The following is a 22,839-nucleotide window of genomic DNA, read 5'->3' on the forward strand; positions in this document are numbered from 1 at the left end:
GTGAGAGGCCTTATGGTCCTTTTTTCAGTGATGTTGATTTAAGGATAAAAGCTGGCCAGGACATTGGTTAGAACTGGCAATCAGAGAATTACAGAATTATTATTCTTTTGGTTTTGATTACAGTGCAGGAGGAGGCTATTTGGCCCATTGTGCTTTCACCAGCTCTATTCTCAAATCTGGCTCTCGTATGCAGTGTCAATCTCCTGCCTTTTCTCCATCTCCCTGCACGCCCATTACTATTCAAAAAAAAACATCCAATGCCACTCTGGAATGCCTCAGATAAACCTGCCTCCATTTTATTTCCAGGCAGTACATTCCACACCTTAGCCACTCACTGTGTGAAAACGTTTTCCCTCACTTCAGCCTTGCTTAATTTGAATATCACTTTAAATCCATGCCCTTGGCTCTCTATGTGGGAGTCCTCCCCCTTTCTCTCGGGGATCTGGGGTGGAGGGTGCTGCACGCAGCAGTCCCCTACAACCGCAGATTGCGGTGGTTCACGGACTTCCAGCCCAACTGCTTGTTCTGTGGCGCTGTGGAGTCCGTGGACCACGTGTATATTGGGTGTGGGCGTTTGCACTCCCTTTTTGATTTTCTGAAAAACCTCCTCCTCTGCTTTTGGTTGCACTTCAGTCCCACGCTCCTGATCTTCGGGCACCCGGTACGGAGGAAGGAGGGCAGGTCTGAAGACCTCCTCGTGGGTCTGCTCCTGGGCCTGGCCAAATTGGCCATTAACAGGTTGAGGCAGCGGGCCGTGGAGGGGGTCGTTAGGGCCAACTGCCTGCCCCTCTTCCGCGGTTACGTTAGAGCCCGGGTGTCCTTGGAGAAGGAGCATGTGGTGTCGGCCAACACCCTGGAGTTGTTCAGGGAGAGGTGGGCGCCGCAGGGAGTGGTTTGATCACACAGCACTGCCCTTTGATGTGAAGGGCACTGCTTGTCACTGGCCACTCGGATGTTTCCTATCTTCCTGATGGTGGTGGAAACTGAATAAAGATTCGTGCACCTTGTGTCTCTCACTGTGTCTCACACCTGCACACACACAACATGGGTGCTGGGGGAAAAATAAGCACTACCGCGGTTAGGCGGTAGTGTGGGGGTTAAAAAAGAAACAGGAGCATCAGAGGTTCTGTTCACTCTGAGAGCTGGCTCTGAGGGAGCTGGATCAGTTTCAAGGACTCTCCGTGTATAAATAAAGGGTGATTGGTGATGGGATACCAAAAAAAACAGGAGTGTCAGAGGTTCTGTTCACTCTGAGAGCTGGCTCTGAGGACACCAGACAAATTTCAAGTACTATTCACAAGTAAATAAAGAGTGACATAGTGACAGGAAATCAGCTTCTGTGGAGTTATTTCAGTGGTGACGAGAGAAAAATATGCTCCTGACGAAATTCACTCGCAATAGTCGTCTTTGAGTTGGGGTAAGCATTTCTGGCATCGTGCTGTAATTTGGGAAGTTTGACTTGTTTGATCCTGCCCTCGAAAGCTCGGCCCAGTATGTGGAAAGAATGCATTATTTTTTCAGGACAAATGACAAAGAAAAATAAATCCGTGCCCTTTCATTGTTGTTTTTTTCATGAGCAGGAACAGCTTCACCCTACCTACCGTGTCCAGCCCGCTCATGATTTTGAAAACCTCGATCAGATCTCCTCTCAACCTTCATCTCTCCAAAGAGTACAGTCCCAACTTCTTCAGCCTAATTTGATTTGATTTGATTTATTGTTGTCACGTGTACCTATGTGCAGTGAAAAGTTTTGTTTTGCGAGCAGTAAAGCCAAGTCATAACGTACAAGGACATACAGATCGTAGGATGTTTAGACAGAGCAAGGCATACAAAATTACAGTTGCACAGCAAGTATACAAAAGCAAGATTAGCATTAGAATTGAAATTTGAGGCAGGAGTTAACTATGAGTGCATGTCCTGGATCAATGGTGTTGGAAGAGCACAGCAATTCAGGCAGCATCGAGGAGCTTCTCCTGGCACAGAGATAGGGATACCCACTGTGCAAAAAAAGCTTCCAGCCAACACACAACTGAATTTGGTTTGAATAGTGAAACGCAAACTCTCTTTTTCTCTCTTCACAGCTGCTGCGATACCTGCTGAGCATTTCCAGAATTTTCCATTTGTGATCAGGGTTTTAAAGAAGTTAGCATGGGAGAGTGATAGAACACTGAAAGGAACATCAGCTTCTTTGTACCAGATATCTCCAGTTGTTATATTTGCGATTGTTTCATATGTATAAATCATAACAGCAGCTGTTTGAGAGTAAATCCATTCTGACATGGGAGTCTTTTAATGACCAGTGGGTTAGAGTGCAGGACAGGCATGTTCCTGTGAGAATGAAGGACAGGGATGGTGAGATTTGGGAACCTTGGATGACAGGGGAAATTGTCAGCTTAGTCAAAATAAAGGATGCACACCTAAGGTCGAGGCAACTAAAAGCAGACAAAGTCCTTTAAGTCAGGGGGAATCTACTGGAATGTTTGAGGAACGCTGGTTATGGAGGTGGGTAGATAAAAGTTTGTTGTACTTGCAGTTTTGAAAGTCCTTTAAGTGTTTAGAGAAGGGAGGAAGGAGCTCATAAAGGGAGTTAGGAAGACTAAAAGGGTCTATGAAATGTTCTTGAGCAGAAGGTTTAAGGAGAATCCCAAGACAGTTAATACGTATTAGGAGGAAGAAAGTATCTAGGGAAAGAGTAGGCCCATTCAAGGATAAGGGAAAGCGGTTATATCTGTAGCCAGAGGAAATGGGTGGGATCCTTAATGTGTATCGATATTGACCAAAGAGAGGGATGTGAGGGATGTTGAGGTTAGGGAAAAGTGTGTGATTACTTTCCGCAGGTCAACAAGAAGTGTTGTGTGTCTTGGATTACGTTACATTGGACAAGTCCCCAGGGCAGAGTGGGATCTATCCCAGGATTCTGTAGGAGGTGAGGGAGGAAATAGCTAGGGCCTTAACAGATACCTTTGCCCTCAGGGAAGGTTACAGAGGATTGGAGAATGACCAATGTTGTTCCTGTGTTTAAGAAGGGAAACAGAGATATTCCAGGTAATTATAGGCCAGTAAATCTGACATCAGTGGTGGGGAAGCTATTCGAGAAGATTCTGAGAGATAAGATTTATACACATTTGGAAGTGAATGGACTTGTTAGTGATAAAGCAGTTTGGGTTTGTGTGGGCAAGGTCATGGCTCACCAACTAGATTGAGTGTTTTGAGGAGGTGACAAGAATGATCGAGGGAGGTGCAGTGGATGTTGTCTACATTGACTTCGATAAAGCATTTGATAAGTTACCTCATGGCAGGCTGATACAAAAGGTAGAGTCTCGTGAGATCCAGGGTGACCTAACTACATGGATACGAAACTGTCTTGGCCATAGAAGGCAGTAGTGGTGAAAGGATGCTTTTTGGAATGGAGATCAGAAATTAGTGGTGTTCCACAGGGATCAGTGCTGGATCTATGTTGTTTGTACTATATATAAATGATCTGGAGGAAAATGTAGGTGCTCTGATTAGTAAGTTTATGGATGACACTGAAATTGGCGGTGTTGCAGATAGTGAGGAGGATTCTCTAAGGATACAGCGGAATATAGATAGATTGCAGATTGGTCAGAGAAATGGCAGATGGAATTTAATCTGGATGAATATGAGGTTATGTATTTTTGAAGATCAAATTCAGGTGTGATTTACAGAATAAACGGCAGAACCCTTAGATGCATTGACACAAAGAGGGATCTGGGCGTACACTTCCACAGATCCCTGAAGGTGAAAACACAGTTGGATAAGGTGGTCAAAAAGGCATCCAGCATGCTTGCCTTCATGAGCCGGGGCATTGAATATAAAAGTTGGCAAATTATACCACAGTTGTATAAAACTTTACGGTAAAAACGAGGACTGCAGATGCTAGAAACCCGAGCCTGGATTAGAGTGGTGCTGGAAAAGCACAGCAGGTCAGTCAGCAACCAAGGAGCAGGAAAATCGACGTTTCGGGCAAAAGCCCTTCATCAGGAATAGAGGCAGGGAACCTGCAGGGTGGAGAGATAAATGGGGGTGAGGGTGGGGGTAGGGGGTTGGGAGAAAGTAGCATAGAGTACGATAGGTGAATGGGGGTGGGGATGGAGGTGATAGGTCAAATGTGACTGTGGTAGCGAGTCTTTTTCAGGACATGGTTGAGGAGCTTCAGGGCAGAGGAGATGACCTGGGGGAGGGGGGGGGGGGGGGGGCGGGGGGGTGCAGAGAGAGAGAGACTCACTGAGATTCTTGTAGAGAGAGGAGGAGAACTTCTTCAAGGCTGGCAGCCTTGCAAGAGGATTCACAATAAAGTTAAAATCAATGAGGTAAAAACAAGGACTGCAGATGCTGGAAACCAAAGTCTAGATTAGAATTTTAGTTAGGCCTCATTTGGAATATTGTATGCAGTGCTGGTCGCCACATTACCAGAAGGGCATGGATGTTTTTTGAGAGGGTGCAGGAAAGGTTTAGCAGGATGTTGCTTTGTCTGTAGAGTTTTAGTTATGAAGAAAGGTTGGACAAACTTGGATTGTTTTCACTGGAAAGACAGAGGCTGAGAGACAACTTGGTAGAAGTCCATAAAATTACAAGAGACATAGATAGGGTGGATAGTCAGAAACTTTTCCCCAGGGTGGAAAGGTCAGCTACAAGAGGGCACAGGTTAAAAGTGAGAGGGGGAATTCTTTGGGGAGAAGTGCAGGGAAAATCTTTCACACAGAATGTGGTGGTGGGCGCCTGGAATGCACTGACAGGGGGTGGTAGTGGAAACAGGCATGTTAGCAATGTTTAAGGGGTATCTTGACAGACATATGAACACGAGGTGAACAGAGGAACAGAAACCATGTATGGGTTGTAGGCAGCAGGTCTAAATAAGGACTAGGAATTGGCTCAGGCTTGCTTGGCCAAAGGTCCTTTTCCTGCGCTGCATTGTCTTGTATTATCGTACAGTATTGTATATAAATACATCGATCCATTTTAATAAAGAGAATGGCTTGACAATCGAAAGGTTTACAAGCAAAGCCTTTGTAAACAAGATGCATTAAACTCTCACTGGAACAATAGATGGAACACTGTAATCAATAACTGAATATGCAGTAACAATAGGCAGCTGGGACTCATAACAAGGCAGTAATCCCATGATGATAGCACCATGACCCACCGAGCGAAACTCAGAGAGTTCATATCATTAACCCTCCACAGCCTTGAAAGTACTCCTGAGAATCAGTTTGAAGTGCTCTCAGTTTTGAAAAGTGCAGCTCCAATTGCAAGTAGCAATTGATGAGCCAGAAAATTTAATGCACGTCAACAATCAAAATATGTTATTCAGAACTATAATTTTGGCATTGACTTTACCTGCCCCTTGGCTGGGAAACTGTTGGCAGGGTGGGGACTCAGACAAAATAAGGAAGCCATGGTTCCCATCTAATCCTGCACTGCGTGGCAAGACACAACATTGGAACACAGGTACAGGAGGAGGCCATTCAGCCCCTTGAGCCTGTTCTACCATTTAAAAGCTGATCTGTGGCCTGACTTCATATGCCTGCCTTTAGCCCATATCCTTTCATGTCTAACAAAATATTATCTCTCTGATTTAAAGTTAACAACTGATCCAGCATCCACTGTGGATTGTTGATGAGCGTTCCAAACCCTTTCTATGTAGAAATGCTTCCTAACATCTCTCCTGAATAGTTTGACCCTAATTCTCAGAGTGTACCTGTTAATGCTGGAATCTCCAATCAATGGGAATAGTTTATCTGTACCTACCTTGTCTTTTCCTGTTAATGTCTTGAAGACTTTGATCAGATTCGGCCTTAATCTTCTGAATTCGAGAGAAAAAAGGCTTAATTTACATAGTCTCTCCTCATAACCCCTCAAGTCCAGGTATCAATCTGTCAGACACAAGGCTGACTCTGATTGGTCAGGGCATTGCCCTGAGACATGAATCAAGGAATGATTACCACCAATGCTGTGGAGTTGAAGCAGGCACAATGCATGTACAAGTTGTTTCGAAAACAGAAATTGCTAGAAAAGCTCAGCAGATCTGGCGGCATCTGTGGAGAGAAATCAGAGTTAATATTTCAGGTCAAGCGACCCTACAGCAGCCTAACCATTGATGCCCACACCCCAGAAAAGACTCTACATCCAGCAAAATTGAAGAAAAGCTGCAGGAGGACAGGGTGGGGCAGTCGAGGAGTGTGGAGTATGGAAGCGAAAATAAATAACGCTGTTTTATTAAGATGGAGAGAAATAGCAAGTTACATGACAGTAGCAAGAGTCAAAAAATGTGGTACTGGAAAAGCATAGCTGGTCAGGTAGCATTCAAGGAGCAGAAGAGTCGATGTTTTGAGAATAAACCCTTCTTCAGGAACTGGTGGGGGAAGAGGGTTGTAGCTGAGGGGGCTGAGAAATAAATAGGTGGGTGGGGGAGGGGTGGAGGTGGAGGTGGGGGTGAGATAGCTGAGAAGACGATAGGTAGATGCCATTGGAGGCTGATAGTGATAGGTTGGAAGGGAAGTCAGAATGGATAGGTGGGAAGCAAGATGGACAGGTAGGACATTTCAACAGGACATTGCCGAGTTGGAGGGTTGGATCTGGGAAGAGGTGGAGGGAGGGGAGATGAGGAAATTGGTGAAGTCGATGTTGATGCCATGTGGTTGGAGGATCCCAAGCGGAAGATGAAGCGTTCTTCCTCCAGACGTCGGGTGGCTTGGATTTGGCGGTAGAAGAGGCCAAGGACTTGCATATCTTTGGTGGAGTGGGAGGGGTAGTTGAAATGTCCACAGGGTGGTGGGGTTGTTTGGTGCGTGTGTCCCAGAGATGTTCCCTGAAATATTCCGCAAGTTGGTGTCCTGTCTCCTCAAAATAGAGGAGACCACATCAAGAGCAACGGACACAGTACCAGTAGCAACTGATTAATGACCAGCTGAAAGCGGGCGGCACGGTGGCACAGTGGTTAGCACTGCTGCCTCACAGCGCCAGAGACCCGGGTTCAATTCCCACCTCAGGCGACTGACTGTGTGGAGTTTGCACGTTCTCCCCGTGTCTGCGTGGGTTTCCTCCAGGTGCTCCAGTTTCAGTGTGGAAATAGGCCCTTCGGCCCAACAAGTCCACACCGACCCGCCGAAGTACCCATACCCCTATATTTACCCCTTACCTAACACTACGGACAATTTAACATGGCCAATTCAGAATGTGCAAACTCCACACAGTCAGTCGCCTGAGGCGGGAATTGAACCCGGGTCTCTGGCGCTGCGAGGCAGCAGTGCTAACCACTGTGCCACCGTGCCGCCCACAAATTGGCCATACTAAATTGCCTGTAGTGTTAGGTAAGGGGTAAATGTAGGGGTATGGGTGGGTTTCGCTTCGGCGGGTCGGTGTGGACTTGTTGGGCCGAAAGGCCTGTTTCCACACTGTAATCTAATCTAAATCTAATCTAAATCGAAAGATCTTTGAAATGAAGGTTAACAGGAATAGATAGAAATGCGGAATTTGAAACATAACCAGATCAAACATGAACTCATTGAATGGAAGTCTAGAGAAGTGAATAGCCTAGTTCTGCCCCTAATTTGTACGTTCATGTGGAACATAGAACATAGAACAATACAGCACAGTACAGCCCGTTGGCTGTTGATACTATGCCGGCCTTTTATCCTACTCTGTGATCAGACTAACCTACATACACTTCATTTTACTATCTTCCATGTGCCTATCCAAGATTCACTTAAGTGTCCCTAATACATCTGACTCTACTACCACTGCTGGCAGTGCATTCCACACACCCACCACTCCCTGTGTAAAGAGCCTCCCTTTGACATCTCCCCTTCACCTTCCTCCAATCACCTTAAAATTATGCCCCCTCATGATAGCCATGTCCGCACTGGGAAAACATCTCTGGCTATCCACTCTATCTATGCCTTTCATCATCTTGTACATCTCTATCAAGTCACCTCTCATCCTTCTTCCCTCCAATGAGAAAAGTCCGATCTTCCTCAAGCTTTCTTCATAAGGTGTGCCCTCCAGTCCAGGCAGCATCCTGGTAAATCTCCTCTGCACTCTCTCTAAAGCTTCCACAATCAGAACTGAAGACAATATTCCAAGTGTGGTCTAACCAGGGCTTTATACAGCTGCAACATAACCTTGTGACTCTTAAACTCAATTCCCCTGCTAGTGAAAGCCAACACACTATATGCTTTCTTAATAACTTGGATGACAACTTAGACCCCAAGTTCCTTCTGTGCCTCCACACTGCCAGGAATCCTGTCTTTAATCCTGTAAACAACTTTCAAATTCAACTTTCCAAAATGGATCACATCACACTTTTTCAGGTTGAACTCCATCTGCCACTTCTCAGCCCAACTTTGCATCCTGTCAATGTCCCATTGCAACATACAACAGCCCTCCACACTATCTACAACTCCACCAATATTCATGTCATTGGCAAACTTACTAACCCACCCTTCCACTTCCTCATCAAAGTCATTTATAAGAATCACAAACAGCTGAGGTCCCAGAACAGATCCCTGCAGAACACCTCTGGCCACCAAGCTCCAGGCTGAACACTTTCCATATACTTCCACCTTCTGTCTTCTATGGGCCAGCCAATTCTGTATCCAGACAGCCAGATTTCCCTGTATCCCATGCTTCCTTAGTTTCTAAATGAACCTACCATGGGGAATGTTATCAAACGCTAAAATCCATAGACATCACATCCGCTGTTCTACCTTCGTCAATGTGTTTTGTCACATCCTCCAAGAATTCAATAAGGCTTGTGAGACAGACCTGCCCCTCACAAAGCCATGCTGACTATTTCTAATCAAATTATGGTTTTCCAAGTAATCATGAATCCTGTCTCTCAGAATCCTCTCTAATAATTTGCCCACCACTGATATGAGAATAACTGGTCTGTAATTCCAGGGATTATCCCTATTTCTTTTCTTGAGCAAAAGAATAACATTTATTACCCTCCAATGATCTGAATTTATCTAGAACTATTGATGCTATTAAAATATTTAGAGAAGCAGAAACAAAATAAAGAAATTCCTTCCATATGCTTTGTGAAATGGACTGCAGAATCCATATTATTTTTTATTATTTGTTCATGGGGTTTGGGCATTGCTGGTGAGTTTATTGTTCATCCTGAATCGACCAGAAGGGAATTGAGATTTTAATGTTAGTTAAGTTACTTCATTGATAACTACTATCCTTAAAAGTTCTGATCTGTAAATGTGATAAGGTACGTATTGCCATACAACCCCTGTGTATTTCTGAGTAACTTAGGCAGAAATGTAAAATGACCAAGCCATGAAAAGCCACATTTCAGCTGGTGGAAGATGTACTGTAAGTTTGGCAAAATTTTCTTTAAATCTTTAGGAAGCAGACGTGTACTTGTATATTCACCATCTAGGTGGCACAGTAGCGCAATGTTTAGCACTGCCGCCTCACAGCGTGAGGAATCTGGGTTCAATTCAACCCTTTGGCAACTACCTGTGTGGAGTTTGCACGTTCTCTCCGTGTCTGTTTGGGTTTCCTCCGGGTGCTCTGGTTTCCTCCCACAGTCCAAAGATGTGCATGTTAGGGGGGATTGGCCATGCTAAATTGCCCCATAGTGTCCCGGGATGGTGTAGGTTATGTGGATTGGGGAAATTCATGTTTATAGGGATAGAGTGGGAGGAGGGTGTGGATCTGAGTGTGATTCTCTTTGGAGGACTGGAGGGGCTGCATGGTCTGCTTCCACACTGAGGGGATTCTATGATCTCTCTTCCCACTCTTCTGTCTCTCCATATTTATCCTGCAGTTACATGTAATTCAATGTCAACAGTGTCCTTGGGAAATGAACCATTTGGTGCAATATCATGGGACACTTTAGAATGCATTTTGCATAATGCAGCGTATAATGTAACGTGCACAATTTGGGTCCGCAAGGCTAATGAAGGAGGGCTGGTCTAGCTTAGTTCCTGAGGTGTTTGCATGTGGTTTAAAGTAATATTAACAATGCAGTTTTGATTCCCATTCAGGCTAAGGTAGACCTGGAAATTGCCTCCTCCCAGTGCCCCTGAAAGTAGAGGCTAATAGCAACCCATTGCTGACAAAATCTGTCAAGGAAACAGCTCAGACAATGAGACAAAGGCTTGCCTGCAGGCAGAGTACTCAGGAACTCAAGAGGAAAGGTGAGACAGTCTAGGGCTGTATTTTCAGTAGTTTAGAAGAGACAGACATGACATAACTGAAACATTTAAGATTCTGTGGAGCCTTGACCACATGCTTTCTTTTGTTAAAGAATCTAGAATTTGGTGTCACTGTTTAAAAATAAGGGTTCACCAATTTAAAACAGAGATGAATAAACATTTTATTTTCTCTCAGATAGAGTCATAGAGATGTACAGCATAGAAACAGACCCTTCGGTCCAACTCGTCCATGCCGACCAGATATCCCAACTCAATCTTGTCCCATTTGCTAACATTTGGCCCATATTCCTCCAAACCCTTCCTATTCAACTACCCATCCAGATACCTTTTAAATGCCATAATTGTAGCAGCCTCCACCACTTCCTCTGGCAGCCCATTCCACACAAACACCACTCTCTGCCTGCAAAAGTTGCGCCTTAGGTCCCTTTTATATCTTTCCCCTCTCACCCTGAAACTATCCCCTCTAGTTCTGGAATCCACCGCCTCAGGGAAAAGACTTTGTCTATTTACCCTATGCATGCTCCTCATGAATTTATAAATCTCTATAAAGTCACCCCTCAGCCTCCGACGCTCCAGGGAAAATAGACCTCAGCCTATTCAGACTCTCCCTATAGCTCAAACCCTCCAACCCTGTAAACATCCTTGGAAATATATTCTGAACCATTTCAAATTTCACAACATCTTTCCGATAGGAAGGAGACCAGAATTGCACAAAATATTTCAAAAGTTGACTAACCAATGTCCTGTACAGCTGCAACATGACCTCCCAAATCCTGAACTCAATGCTCTGACTAATAAAGGAAAGCATACCAAATGCCTTCTTCACTATCTTATCTACCTGTAACTCCACGTTCAAGGAGCTATGAACGTGCATTCCAAAGTCTCTTTGTTCAGCAACACTCCCCAGAACATTCCCATTAAGTGTGTAAGTCCTGCTCTGATTTGCTTTTCCAAAATGCAGCACCTCACATTTATCTAAATTAAATGCCATCTGCCACACCTCAGCCCCTTAGCCCATCTGATCAAGATCCCGTTGTAATCTAAGATAAATCTAATCTAATCTGATCTAATCTAAACCTTCTTCGCTGTCCACTACACCTCCAATTTTGGTGTCATCTGCAAACTTACTAACTGTACCTCCTATGTTCATATCCAAATCATTTAAATAAATGACGAAAAGTAGAGGACCCAGCACTGATCCTTGTGGCACTCCACTGGTCACAGGCTTCCAGTTTGAAAAGCGACCCTTTAACACCACCCTCTGCCTTCTACCTTGGAGCCACTTTTGTATCCAAATGGCTAGTTCTGCATGTAGTCCATAAGATATAGTCTTGCTAACCAGTTTATCATGAGGCACCTTGTCAAATACCTTACTGAAGTTCATATAGATCAAATCTACCGCTCTGTCCTCATCAATCCTCTTTGTTACTTCTTCAAAAGCTCATTTACATTTGTGAGACATGATTGTTATGAGTCTTTGGAATTCTCTCTCTCAAAAGTCAGTGGACACAGAATCTTTAAATATTTTTTAAGCCTGGGATAGTTAAATTTTGGATTAGCAAGGGATGAAACATTTTCAGGGAATTTTCAGGAATGGTGCAACAGGCCTCATCTCATATCTTGCTTGTATTTTTATTTATTCACGGGATGAGGGTGTTACTGGCTTGACAGCATTTCTTGCCCATCCCTAGCTGCCCCAGGGGGCCATTAAGCATCAACCACATTGCTGTGGGTCTGGAGTCTCATGTAAGCCAGGCCAGGTAAGGATGGCAGATTCCTTCCCTGAAGGACATTAGTGAAGCAGATGGGTTTTTCCTGACAATGGATTCATGGTCATTATTAGATTTTTAAAGTCCAGGTCTATTTTTAATTAAATTCAAATTCCTGCTTTGGCAGGATTTGAACCTAGGTCCCCAGAACATGGTCTGGGTCTCTGGATTAATAGTCCAGCAATAATATCGCTAGGCCATCACCTCCCCTCTATGTTCATACCTGAGACGATGACTGATAGCATATTTTGTATGGCCAAATCAGACCAAAAGACAGCAGGCTACACTTTGGCCTGTATTTCAGGCACAGTTTGGTATGCTTCACTCTCTTAATGGAGTTCCATTGTAGGGGAAATGGTGGCCCTAGCAATATTATCTTTAGACTATTAATTCAGAGTCCTTGGTAATGTACTGAGGGCCTGGTTTTGAATTCTGTCATGGCAGATAGTGAAATTTGAATTCAATGAGTACCTGGAATTTGGAGTCAAAGGTTGACCAGGAAGCCATTATCTATTGTTGGGGCAAAGCCTATCTGCTGAGGAAAACTCATAGATCGGAACACTTTTGATTTTCACAAAGACCTGGCTACAGTCAGATGTAAGATCACTTCCTCTTGGCAAAAGGAGATAGCTCAGAACAGTTAAGAAATAAGTTAACTCAGTTTGGTTTGAAGTCCAGAAATGTTTGGTTGGTAAATTGAATCAGTTGTTTGTAGCTCAGAAAGTTTCAGCTCAGTTGTGTGAATAATCTAAGAAAATTGAAAGAAACAGTTCAGTCAAGCTCATAGATATGATAGAGAAAGGATTTTTCTCTGGTGTTTGAGTATTGTGAGGTAATGGTATTAGGAATAGATGGGATTTTATTCAGCTGTATGTTCTGAAATCTTTCAAATTGGTTCATTGGTAAATAACTTGGTTCATTCTACTTTATCTTCATTTAGTTTGCATAATAAACTTTTGTTTTTTGAAATTAAATCTGGCGCATTGTGTGTTTGTGTTTCAGTGAGAGAACACCTTGTTGAAATCAAAATGATAAAACATGATCAATCAAGCCAGTTTTCAGTCTGGGAGCTGTCTTGTCCAGTAGTAACATCAGCTGGGCTCATATGGGTTTTGCAATAATAGTGATCACTGCTGAGGCTTATTTTTAATCCCAGATTTATTATAGAGTCATAGAACTGTACAGCACTGAAAAAGACCCTTCAGTCCAACTTGTCCATGCTGACCAGATATCCTAAATTAATCTAGTCCCATTTGCCAGCATTTGGCCCATATCCCTCTAAACCCTTCCTATTCAACTACCCATCTAGATGCCTTTTAAATGTTGTCATTGTACCAGCCTCCACCACTTCCTCTGGCAGCTCATTCCATACATTCACCACCATCTGCGTGAAAAAGTTATCCATTTTAAATCTTTCCTTTCTCACCTTAAGCATATGCCCTTTAGTTTTAGACTCCCTGGGGAAAAGACCTTGTCTATTTCCCCTATCCATACCCCTCATGATTTTATAAACCTCGATAAGGTCACCCCTCAGTCTCTGTCATTCCAGGGAAAACAGCACCAGCCTATTCAGCCTCTTGCTATAGCTCAAACCTTCCAACCCTGGCAAATCCTTCCAAAGCTTTTCTGGTCTTTTTAGTAATTGAATTTAAACTCCATCAGTTACATGATGGGATTTGGACCCAGGTTGTCCAGAGAATTATCCAGAGACATTGAATTCTAGTCAAGTCACATTACTACTGGAGACCCATCTGTCCTGATACAATCCAAATGGCTGCTTTGGTATGACAGGGCTTGATGAACATGTGATGTTTACTTGCAACTAATACTGTAACTGCTAGTGAACAAAAACCAAGGAACTCCACAGAATATCAAGAAATGGCCAGTAAGTGAGGAAAATGGTCCAATAGTCGAACTTTTGATACGCTCTCGTAGCTTTAAGAGTCTTATAAACTTCTCATTAAACTGTAAATGTGCTGCAGTCCACAACATGTAGCCTGACATTTGATGTTGATAGGAAAACAGCTAAATTGTCAAGAAAAATCTCCTGAACTTCTATTTTCATCAGAACTCTATTAACTGCAAAAAAAAATCCATTGATGCAATCATAACGTGTAATGCACAGAGTAAACAATCCCATTGTTCGTTTTGAGCTGCTCTCCAGATGGCTTGGTGAGTTAAGGCAGTGCATTACGCAACTGGAGTCAATTACCATCTCCAGTTGGACTAGTTGTGCTAGACTCAGGTGATGGTGGACGTGCTGCACTTGGTTATAGCTCCCCTACGTTTGGAAAGGTTAATGACTGATGAAGGCTTCTGCCACTGATTGTTGTTGGAACAACAGCTATTAGAGAGTCATACAACACAGAAACAAGCCCTTCAGCCCACCAGGTCAATAGTAACTCAAATTCCTGATGAAGAGCTTATGCCCAAAACGTCGATTCTCCAGCTCCTTGGATGCTGCCTGACCTGCTGTGCTTTTCCAGCAAAATACTCTCGACTCTGATCTCCAGCGTCTGCAGTCCCCACTTTCTCCTGCGATCTAACACATGGCAAACTCCATTAATCCCATTTACCCATTCTGCACTTTGTCAGCAATTTCCAAATCTGTGACATACCATGGCTGGAAGAACCGAGAGACAAAAGCAAACAGCAGATGCTTGAATCCAAAGTAGACAGGCAGGAGGCTGGAAGAACACGGTGGGCGGCACGGTGGCACAGTGGTTAGCACTGCTGCCTCACAACGCCAGAGACCCGGGTTCAATTCCCGACTCAGGCGACTGACTGTGTGGAGTTTGCACGTTCTCCCCGTGTCTGCGTGGGTTTCCTCCAGGTGCTCTGGTTTCCTCCCACAATCCAAAAATGTGCGGGTCAGGTGAATTGGCCATGCTAAATTGCCCGTAGTGTTAGGATAAAGGGGTAAATGTAGGGATATGGGTGGGTTGCGCTTCGGCGGGGCGGTGTGGACTTGTTGGGCCGGAGGGCCTGTTTCCATACTGTAAGTAATCTAATCTAATCTAATCAAACACAGCAAGCCAGGCAGCATCAGCAGGTGGAGAAGTCGATGGTTCAGGTGTAACCCTTCTTCAGGACAGGAAACTGCAGGTGGATGGGACCAGCTCCACCTGCAGGCACCACCACCTCCCCCCCTCCCCCCACCCCCCCAAGCCATAGAATAATGGGAGACAGTGAGGAGTGCAGATGCTGGAGATCAGAGCCAAGAGTGTGGTGCTGGAAAAGCACAGCAGGTCAGGCAGCATCCAAGGAGCAGGAGAATTGACGTTTCAAGTATGTACTCTTCATCAGGAATGAGGCTTGTGGACCAAGGGGGCTGAGAAATAAATGGGAGGGGGGTGGGGCTGGGGTGAAAGGCAGCTGAGAATGCAATAGGTAGATGAAGGTGGGGGTAATGGTGATAAGTCAGAGAGGAGGGTGGAGAGGATAGGTGGGAAGGAAGATGGACAGGAAAGACAGATCAACGGTGCCGACGGTGCCGAGTTGGAGGGTTGGATCTGGCTGATGGTGGGGTGAGGAGAAATGAGGAAATTGGTGATATCCACATTGATCCCATGTAGTTGGAGAGTCCTAAGGTGGAAGATGAGGCGTTCCTCCTCCAGGCGGCAGATGGTGAGGGTTTAGCAATGGAGGAGGCCCAGGACCTGCATGTCCTTAGCGGAATGGGAGGGGGAGTTAAAGTGTTCAGCCACGGGGCAGTGGGGTTGCTTCGTGTATGTGTCCCAGAGATGTTCTCTGAAACGATCCGCAAGTTGGCATAATATCTCGCCAATGTAGAGGAGACCACATCGGGAGCAACGGATACAGTAGATGATATGTGGATGTGCAGGTGAAACTTTGATGGATGTGGAAGGCTCCTTTGGGGTCTTGGACAGTGGTGAAGAGAGAGGTGTGGGTGCAGGCTTTGCATTTACAGCGGTGGGGGTGCCGGGAGGGGAGGGTGGGTTGGTGGTGGAGGGGGAACCTGATGAGGGAGTCGTGGAGAGAATGGTCTTTATGAAACACAGTTAGGGGAGGGGAGGGAAATATATCCATGGTGGTGGGGTCTGTTTGTAAGTGGCGGAAATGGCAGATGATGATGCAATGTTTTCAGAGGTTGCTGGGGTGGAAGGTGAGGACCAGGGCGGTTCTGTCTTTGTTGCAGTTGGAAGGGTAGAGTTTGAGGGCAGAGCTGGGGGAAGTGGATGAGATGTGCTGGAGGGCATCATCGACCACGTGGGAGGGGAAATTGCAGTCTTTAAAGAAGGAGGCCATCTGGTGTGTTCTGTTGTGGAATTGGTCCTCCTGGGAGCAGATGCAGCAGAGCAGAGGCAGGGGATTTGGGAATAAGGGATCGCATTTTTACAGGAGATAAGGTGGGAGGAGGTGTAATCCAGGTAGCTGTGGGAGTTGGTGGGTTTGAAGTAGATATCCGCGTTGTGTCCGTTGCCATTGATGGAGATGGAGAGTCCAGGAAGGGGAAGGAGGTGTCCGAGATAGTCCAGGTGAACTTAAGGTCAGGGTGGAATGTGTTGGCGAAGTTGATGAACTGTTCAACCTCCTCATGGGAGCACGAGGTAGCGCCGATACAGTCATCGATGTAGCGGAGGAACAGGTGGGGAGTGGTGCCAGTGTAGCTGCGGAAGATGGACTGTTCCACGTACCTGAAAAAGGGGCAGGCATTGCTGGGGATTGAGAGTGGGTTGCTGGAAAAGCACAGCAGGTCAGGCAGCATCCGAGGAGCAGGGGAATTGAAGTTTCAGGCCGGAGCCCTTCATCAGGAAGATGATGAACTGTCTGTTCTCCACTTTGCAGATACTTGGGGGAGTGGTTCCTCACCACTGGCTCTTCCTGCGTGCCATGATGCCATTGCTGGTCCTGAAAATGCCCCCTGCTGTCTCCAGAACATGCCTGGGCAGGAATCACTCACATGACGAGGTATTGCAGTAGTTAAAGAAGGCAGCTCACTATTATCTTCGGAATGGGCCGTAAATGCAGGCCTCACCAGTAGTGCCCACATTCTGTAAAACAATAAATGTTTCAGGAGAAGCTCTTTCACCTACTCTGCCCATCGGACCATGGCTGATCTGTACCTCAACTCTCATTACTCACAATCGGTCCATACACTTTCATCACCTGACCTAACAAAGTTCTGTCTGACGTGACAAAGTCAGAAGTCACATGACACCAGGCGAGCATCCAACAGGTTTATTTGAAATCACAGCAGCGCTCCAAAAGCTTGTGATTTCAAATAAACCTGGTAAAAACAAGGACTGCAGTTGCTGGAAACCAGATTCTAGAGTAGAGTGGTGCTGGCTTCGGATGCTGCCTGAACTGCTGTGCTTTTCCAGCATCACTCTAATCTACAATTTCAAAGAAACCTGTTGGACGATCACCAGGTGTCATGTGACTTCTGATTCTGTCCACCCCAATCCAGCACCAGCACCTCCATGTCATGGTTAGCCAACAACATTCAATCTTACCGAACAAAGTTCTATTAACATCAGACTTGTGACCTGCAATAGTCCAACAGCATAAACATGTCATTTGAGAATTACAGATGATGAGAATGCTCTCCAGGGAAAGGTGTTTTCTGATTTTGGAACACAGAACATAGAACTGTACAGGCCCTTCGGCCCTTGATGTTGTGTTGACCTTTTATCCTACTCTATGATCAGACTAACTGACATACCCTTCACTTTACTATCATCCATGGGCCTATCCAAGAGTCGTTTAAATGTCCCTAATGTATCTGACTCTACTACCACTGCTGACAGTGCATTCCATGCACCCACCACTCTCTGTGTAAAGAACTGACTTCTGACATCTCCCCTAAACCTTCCTTCAATCACCTTAAAATTATGCCTCCTTTTGATAGCCATTTCTGCCCTGATTATTCACTCTATCTATGCCTCTCATCATCTTGGACACCTCGGTCAAGTTGCCTCTTGCCTTTCTTCGCTCCCTCAGCATATCTCCATACGACACATCCTCCAGTCCAGGCAGCATTGTGGTAAATTCCCTCTGCATCTTCTCTAAAGCTTCCACATCTTTCCAATAATGATGGGACTAAAACTGAACACAATATTCCAAGTGTGGTCTAACCAGTGCCCTACAGAGCTGCAGCATAACCTCATGGCTCTAAAGCACAATCCCCCTGCTAATGAAAGTCAACATGCGGCATGGTGGCACAGTGGCGGCACAATGGTTAGCACTGCTGCCTCACAGTGCCAGAGACCCGGGTTCAATTCCCGCCTCAGGTGACTCTCTGTGTGGAGTTTGCACGTTCTCCCCGTGTCTGCGTGGGTTTCCTCCGGGTGCTCCGGTTTCCTCCCACAATCCAAAAAAAAAATGTGCAGGTTAGGTGAATTGGCCACGCTAAATTCCTCGTAGTGTTAGGTGTAGGGGAATGGGTCTGGGTGGGTTGCGCTTCGGTGGGTTGGTGTGGACTTGTTGGGCCGAAGGGCCTGTTTCCATTCAGTAAGTAAATGCCATAAGTCTTCTTACCAACTCAACTTTGGTGGCAATTTTGAGGGATCTATGGACATGGACCCCAAGTTCCCTCTGTTCCTCCACACTGCCAAGATTTCTGCCTTTGACCCAGTATTCTGCATTCAAATTTGACCTTCCAAAATGAATCATTTTACACTTTTCCAGGTTGAACTCCATCTACCACTTATCAGCCCAGCTCTACATCCTGTCAGTGTTCCATTGAAACCTACAACAGCCCTCCACATTATTCACAACTCCACCAATGATCATGTCATTGGCAAACTTACTAACCGATGCGTCCACTTCCTCATCCAAGTCATTTATAAAGATCACAAAGAGCAGAGATCTCAGAACAGATCCCTGCGGAACACCTCTGATCACTGAGCTCTAGGCTGAATACTTTTCATCTACTACTACCCTCTGCTTTCTGTATCCAGACAGCCACATTTCTGTGTATCCCATGCCTCCTTACTTTCTGAATTAGCCAACCATCGGAAAGGTTATCAAACATCTTGCTAAAATCCAAGTGCACTGCATCCACTGCTCTACCTTCATCAATGTGTTTTGTCACATCCTCAAAGACTTTAATAAGATTTGTGAGGCATGACCTGTCCCTCACAAAGCCATGCTATTTCTAATCAAACTTGGTTTTCCAAGTAATCATAAATTCTACCTGCCAGAATCGCCTCCAATAATTTGCCCACCACAGATGTAAGACTGACTGGTCTGTAATTCCCAAGGGTATCCCAATTTCCTTTCTTGAACAAGAGAATTACATTTGCCAATCATCTGGCACTACTCCAATGGACAGTGAGGACTCAAAGATCATTGGCAAAGGTGCAGCAATCTCTTTCCTCACTTCTGAGTAGTTAACATTGAGTATATTCTGTCTGATCCAGGGGACTTATGTTTTTCAAAGTTTTTAGCACATCTTCCTTCTTAACATCAACCTGTTCGAGCATATCAGTCTCTAACATTGTCCTCACAAACGGCAAGGTCCCTCTCAATAGTGAATACTGCATGGATTCAGAAAAAGAAAGTCAGAGTTATTGATTAATAGATTTTTTTGCAAGAAAGTTAAATGGAATTAAGAAAGAAAAACACAGACGCGTTCCTTGCTTTTATAATCAGAAACATATAGAATATATAAACAAATAAATGACGCGAAACCTTTTTCATTATTGGTTGGGCAAGAGCTGGAATACTAAATCCAATTCAAAGAATTGCTATTTGGAAAGGATGTCAAGATCTTAGAGATAGTTAGAGGGGATTTTCTGGTCTGGCTGGTGTTGTGGGACAACAGGATATTTTGCCTAATATGGCAATGCTTTTGTTAGTTCCTATAACATAAAAAAAAACTGGATGTAGACATTATGGTATTGAAGGATTCAACAGCTGTTTACGATATTGAATCCTTATGCGCAAGTTCTATATTGTTCAGTGCATTGGTGTCTGGACTAACATTGAGTAATTAGATTGCAATAGAACAGAATGCTTCCAGTAGCACGCCATGCGCCAAGTGATCTAAAGTGTAATAGCAAGTCTTTTAAAGATATACTGACCTACCGTCTGTGAGACATAATGCAAGGAAGCAGGACTTCAGTTACATGATGAGGTGAGAGGAACTGTAGTCGTCCGTCTTTGTTAAGGTATTGGGGTAATTTAATAGAGAGATTCAAAATCATAGTAGGTTTGCCTGTGACAAATGGGAAAAAACTCTTTCAGTGGTAAAAGGGCGACTAACCGAAGAATACAGGTGCATAATCATTAGCAAGAGAGCCAGGGGCAAGGCAAGAGGAAATTATTTACATGGCAAAAGTGGGAACTGCAGATGCTGGAGATCAGAGTCAAGATTAGAGTGGTGCTGGAAAAGCACAGCAGGTCAGGCAGCATCTGAGGAGCAGGAAAATCGAAATTTCAGGCAAAAGCCCTTCATCAGGAAGTTTCCTGATGAAGAGCTTTTGCCCGAAACGTCGATTTTCCTGCTCCTCGGATGCTGCCTGACCTGCTGTGCTTTTCCAGCACCACACTCTCAACTGAGGTGAAGACAGACCAGGTTTATGTGGCTGCTTCTCACTATGCAATTCACCAAACCTTGGCATCATTCTGACGTAGCTATATTATCAAAGTGCAGTATGTCCTACCCATGGTGCAATTTCCAAAACCAATGCAGCATTCCAGCGACTGCCTGGAATTCTTAGTGTGTGGCTATTAGGTGAGGACAAGATGGGCTCTTCAGTTAAACAATGCGCCCAATACTAGAAAGCAAGACTCAATAATGTTTTATGATAAAATCAAAAATGGCTGGAAATATCCAGTAGAGAGAGTGATAGGGTAGTTGGATGGAATCTTCCCTGTTCTGCATGGTGGCTTTATGATTGAACTAATGTGACCCCAGGATTTAACAAGGGAGGGAGAGGGTGAATGGAGAACTGTAGACCTGTTGGTTTGGTGCCAGTCATGGGAAATAGTTGAAACCTAATATAAAAGATGTGAAACAAGCACAGAGAGTGCTGGAGAGACTCAGCAGGTCTGGCAACATCTGTGGAGACAGAAACAGAGTTAATGTTTCGGGTCCAGGATGACTCGACTTCAGAACTGAAGAACTCTTGTTCTGAAGAAGAGTCAGCCTGCAGTTGAAAGGTTAACGCTGTCTCTGTCTGCACAGATGTTGCTAGACCTGCTGAGTTTCTCCAGCATTCTCTGTGCTTGTATCAAATTTCCAACATCTGCAGTATGTTACTCCCATGAAAAATGTAGTAACCAGAGACTTTGAAAATAATTGTCTGAGCGGGCAGAGTCACTATGAATTGATGAAAGGGAAATCATGTTTCATAAACCTGTTGGAGTTTTTGAGAGTGTGCTTGCAGCATACATAAAGCAGAACCAGTGGGTGTGATGCATTTAAATTTTGAGAAGATGTCTGAGAGGTTGCACACAGGGGGTTAGGAAGTGAAATTATGGGATTGACCATTTTAGTCTGGATTGGGAATTAGTTCGCAGATAGAAAGCAGAGAGTAGAGATGAATGGATCATTTGAAAGGTACCACAAGGAATTGCTGATAAGACCCAACTGTTCACAATCTGTATGAACAAGTTTGATGTAGGGACCATTGTAAAATTTCCAAATTTTATGGTGATCCAAGACTAAGTGGGAAAATGTAAGAAGACTTCAGGTGGATTTGGAAAGACTGAATGAATGTAATGTGATTAAATGTGAAGTTATCCACTTTGATGGAAGAAACAGAATAACAGAGAATTCCCAAAATAGTGGGCGTTTAGGAGGTGTGAGAGCCCACTGCCTGTATGTCACTGAATTACAGCATGCAGGGACAACAATCAATAAGGGAGGTAAATGATGTGTTGGTCTTCATCGCAAGGGAGTTGGTGTACAGAAATAAAGATATTCTTGCGTTTAGCCTTGGGGACTGCACACCTTGAGGATTGTATTCAGATTTGGTCTGTAATGAAGGATACACTGCTCTTTAAGGGATTGCAATGAAAACTCATCTGATTAATCTTTTGAGGAAAAATTGAGAAAATGTGGTCTAGTTTCTTGAGCGCTTTGAAGAAGGGGAAGTGACCTCATTGAAGGTTACAAATTCCTGTCATTGAGTTTATATAGTCTCTCTTTATTCAAAGAACAAGAACAAAGAACACTACAGCCTAGGAACAGGCCCTTCAGCCCACCAAGCTTGCGCCAATCCAGATCCTCAATCTGAACCTGCCACCTATTTTCTAAGGATCTGTATCCCTTTGCTCCCTGCCCATTCATGTATTTGTCCAGATACATCTTAAATTACACTATCATTCCCACCTCGACCACCTCTCTTGGCAACACATTCTGGGCACCCTGCTCTGTTTAAAGAACTTTCCATGTATATCTCCCCTAATCTTTTTCCCTCTTACTTTGAACTCATGACCTCTAGTAATTCAGTCATTCACTCTGGGAAAAAGTTTCTTGCTATCCCCACTCGAGGTTTATAAAGTCATGAGGGGCATGGATAGGATAAATAGACAAAGTCTTTTCTTTGGGGTGGGGGAGTCCAGAACTAGAGGGCATAAGTTCAGGGTGAGAGGGGAAAGATATAAAAGAGACTTAAGAGGCAACATTTTCATGCAGAGGGTGGTACGTGTATGGAATGAACTGCCAGAGGAAGTGGTGGAGGCTGGTACAATTACAACATTTAAAAGGCATCTGGATGGGTATATGAATAGGAAGGGTTTGGAGGGATATGGGCCGGGTGCTGGCAGGTGGGACTAGATTGGGTTGGGATATCTGGTTGGCGTGGACGGGTTGGACTGAAGGGTCTATTTCTGTGCTGTACATCTCTATGACTTTATGACTCTAAAAGTCTCATGATTTTGTCAGCTCAAACAGATTCCCCCCCCTC

Source organism: Chiloscyllium plagiosum, unplaced genomic scaffold, assembly GCF_037043375.1.
Source record: "Chiloscyllium plagiosum isolate Xiang-an unplaced genomic scaffold, Cpla_swu_hap1 HiC_scaffold_9, whole genome shotgun sequence".
Taxonomy (NCBI): domain Eukaryota; kingdom Metazoa; phylum Chordata; class Chondrichthyes; order Orectolobiformes; family Hemiscylliidae; genus Chiloscyllium; species Chiloscyllium plagiosum.